Genomic DNA, 4,352 nt, shown 5'->3' on the forward strand with positions numbered 1-4,352 from the left:
AAAAAAAAGAAAAACGACAAAGCTCATGAAAGGTAGTTTGATGTTTTCTCAGTTCTATGGCTGGCCCTGACTAATTGGAGAGAATACTGCAGGAAATTCAGAAGTGACGTGCATTTTTATGCACCCAGTATTCCTATCACTCTGGTTGGGGAATTACAGCATACAAGCTGGGCTCGGTCTGACAGAGGAAGGCACACTCGGGAGCGGGAAGTCAACGCCACAGAGATGATGACTGAACAGAGAGGAGCAAGTCTACCCAGAGCATCAGAGAGGCCAGTCATGGTCGGTTGAGAAAGGACAGCGTACATGCAGGAAGTCTAGGCTTCCTCTACTAAGACTGTAGTCTGGGTGCTGGGAGGTTGAACCACTTAACTGTGAGAAGTCCTTATCGCTTTTGTCCTTTGGAGAGGCTCCCGGTTCTTGCTAAGCGCACACCCCATCAGGGAGCTCCACATCCAGTTTTATAGTTTTCATTTTAAAAATGAGGACCTGAGGGGGCTGGAAAGATGGCTCAGCGGTTAAGACTGCTCTTCCAGACGTCCTGAGTCCAATTTTCAGCAGAGTAGAGTGGAGTTCCTTGGCCTGCAGTGTACATGCAGGCAGAATATTGTATACATAATAAATAAATAAATCTATATATAAAAAAATAAGGACTTGAAGGAGGATGGCGCCAGACTCAATGGTTTTTCTCTGCATTCTCACGAGGCATTCATAAGTATTTATAATCATGTTTTATTTTACTTTATTTGAACTTTTGAAACAGTCTTTCTCTATAGACCAGGCTATCCTTGAACTTGTGGTCTTCATATCTCAGCTTCAGCCTCTGGAGTGTGGGAATTACAGCAGGCACCACTGTGCCCACCTGTGAAATACTGGTACACCTTTTCTAGAACCTTTTAGATCTATTGCTGATCAATATGGAGTAACAGGAAGCATTTGGTCTCTCTCTGTCTCTCTGTCTATCTATCTGTCTGTCTGTCTGTCTGCCTCTCTCTCGTTCGTGTGTGTGTGTATGTGTGTGTGTTTAAATTAAGTTTAAATTCCTGGTTAATGGAAATCCACCACCACTGATGTAAAAAGCCAATCAAACAGAATTAATAAATCCAGGTTTATTCTGAGTGCAGCATTCATAAGTGGGCCCAGGGGAAGTTGAGGAAATCACAAGGGGAGACCACAAGGTTGGGGCTTTTAATTGGTGGAGTCAACTATGGTGGGCTTTTTGAGGAGTGGAGTAATGCCCCTGGAGGGCATTACTCTCGTGTGTGTGTGTGTGTGTGTGTGTGTGTGTGTGTGTGTGTGAGAGAGAGAGAGAGAGAGAGAGAGAGAGAGAGAGAGAGAGAGAGAGAGAGAGAGAGAGAAAATAGTTTTCAAGACACTGGCTATCACATAAACTAGAACAATGATTTTGTTTTTGTTTTTCCAAGACAGGGTTTCTCTGTGTAACCCTGGCTGCGCTGGAACTAGCTTGTAGACCAGGCAGGCCTTGAACTCACAGAGATCCAACTGCCTCTGCCCCTGCGATTAAAGGTGTGCACCATTACCATCTGGCTAGAACAATGATTCTTGAGAGGTAAAAAAATCAAAGGCAGTTGGTCCCAGCTAATGGTTAGAAGGCAGGAAGATGGTGGCTCATGCCTTTAATCTTAGCATTCTGGGGTCGAGGCAAGTAGATCTTTGTGAGTTCGAGACCAGCCCAACATGATCTACAGAGTGAGTTCCAGGACAGCCAGGGCTGTTACGCAGAGAAACCCTGTCTCAAAGAACCAAAAGAAAAAAAAAAAAAAGATAAGAAACAGAAGAAGGGATTGGGCAAAGGCAGCTTCACAGTCGTTGTATTCAGAATATGACATTCATAATATTGTTTGACTGGGACTCCTGTAGTATCATCAACTGTCTATGGTGAATACCCTCCCCCCCCCCTCCTAAGTTACCCCAGAAGCCTGAACAGGTGGCTAGCACTGTATTTAATTATGCTAACCCACGTCTGTCTCTGTTATCCACGTGGGAAGCACTCAACTTCTAGAAGAAAACAAGAGAAGGAAAACCCTTCCCCCAATGTCTGCTTGCTCTCTGGATTAGCAAGACTCCATTGAACAGTGGTTCTCAACCTTCCTGATGTTAATACAGTTCCTCATGTTGTGGTGACCCCCATCCATAAAAATATTTTTGTTGCTACTTCCTAACTAGAGTTTTGCTATGGTTATGAATCATAATGCAAATATCTGCTATGTGCTTCCTGTGATGAGGTCATTCAGCTCCCAAGGGGGTCACGACCCACAGTTTGAGAACCCCAGCTCTAGAGACAACTGTTTTCACTGTGTCTTTCAACCCCATGCAGTTCAATAGCCAGATGGGTGGGAGCTCCTCCCCTACCGTAACAAGAGTAAGTTGCAGAAGGACCAAAACTTAATTTAAAATAAAATGCATAATTGAACCTGAGGTGTTTTCTGGCAGCCCTCTCCCCTGCCATGTATGTGACCTCACTACATCTTTGGCTCTGAACACACGGCCTGCATATGCCACTTGCTCACACTATCATGCAATACCAGTAAACATTGTTTGAATCAAGTATACTCTGACGCAAGACTGTTGTGTGTTATGCGCTGCAGTGCCTCTACCGCATGTACAATGTTTGCTATTATACGAGCACAATGGTTTAGTTACAGAAAACACAGACTTACTACGTTTCTGCTTGTCATTCCTCAGCATGTAAATATCAAGTTGGAGTACAATGTGTTAGAATGTTTTATTTTTTTTTAAAGGTGTTTGTTTTGTTTATAGACAGGATCTCACGATGTAGATCTGTCTGTCCTAGAACTTACTACACAGAAGAGGCTGATCTCCGCCTGCTTCTGCGCATANACATGCATTTGTGCATGTACACATGCATGCACATGTGTGCGCATGGAAACCTAAGGTTGATGTTCAGAATCAGCCTTGATTGCTCTTCCACTTTATTCAATGAGGGAAATTTATATATTTGATTTTTTGAGACAGGGTTTCTCTGTGGTTTTGGAGCCTGTCCTGGAACTAGCTCTTGTAGACCAGGCTGGTCTTGAACTCACAGAGATCCACCTGCCTCTGCCTCTGAGTGCTGGGATTAAAGGCCTACGCCACCACCACCCAGCTTGCTTCTGCATTTTTAGTGCTGGGATTAAAGGTGTGTGCCACCATGCCCAGCAGAATGTTTGCTTGGGGACAGAATTGTTGTTTGGGTGAGGAAGGAAAAGATGGTTCAGAAGTTGGGAGCACTTGTTCTTGCAGGGACCTGGGGTTGGTTCCCAGCATCCACATGGTGGCTCACAGTCATCCCTAACTCAAGTTCCAGGGGACCTCTCTTCTGAGTTCCCTGGCACCAGACATGGAGATGGTATGTACATACATTCATGCAGGCAAAACTCTTGTACATATAAAATAGACCTAAATACTATGTATCAAAATTAAATGAAGAAAAATGACTGTATGTGTAGGGCCCTGGTCTGCAATTATTCCTGGGGCGCATCTTGAGGACAATTTCTGGTCAACATGATTCAGCCCTTAATTCTGGGGCGCTTACAGTTTCTAGTCAGATGACTAGCATTCCGTTAGTTCCTGTATTTCCCCTGCCCTGCCTGGTTAAGCATTCTGCTGGTTCCTGTATTTTCCCCTGCCCCACCTGGTGATTAGCTGCAGGGCATTCATTCCATTGTTGATATGGTAATTTCCCACCTGCCTGGGCGGGGGTCCTTGTGCTGCAGTTAGGTAGATAAGGACTTCCCCAAGTCTGAATAAACAGGCATTCGCTTGATCTCCTATGGAATGACCCTGGTCTCTCTGTGTCTTCTGTTCAATCTCCAGGCCTTAACTCGACTGCGTTTGGTACAGTGGCACACGAACTGTACCGAGGGTGTAATACCAAAACCGGGTGTTACATGTATGAGTTGTTGGCTCGTGTTTCTTAAGAAATTGTTACATGAATTTTGGCTTGGGGTTAGCATAAAATTTCCAAAAACTTCCTAAAATAGCTTTAAACACCCTCCTGCCACTTTATACTACACGTATTTATGTGAAGTGGCATTCTCAGCACTGACAATTATAAAATAAAAAATACTGATCGATCCTGAAAAACACTGAAGATATTCTATGTCCTGCAGGTTCAAATATTCAGCCAAGATTTATTTTTGTAAAGACAAATAAGCACACCCATTTCACTAATACAGTTTGCTTTTGTCTTTGATAAATGGGGAAATTATGTGTAAGGAACTCTTTTAAAATGAATTTCTTCATAAATTAGTATCAGGAATGTTTGATGCGTATAGTACTTTATATACTTAAATAGCTGAGGTCACTTGAAAGTTTCTTAGACACAAAGA

The sequence above is a fragment of the Alexandromys fortis genome, unplaced genomic scaffold (genome assembly GCF_014885135.2).
Source record: "Alexandromys fortis isolate MF-2015 unplaced genomic scaffold, M_Fortis_MF-2015_v1.1 scaffold_42, whole genome shotgun sequence".
Taxonomy (NCBI): domain Eukaryota; kingdom Metazoa; phylum Chordata; class Mammalia; order Rodentia; family Cricetidae; genus Alexandromys; species Alexandromys fortis.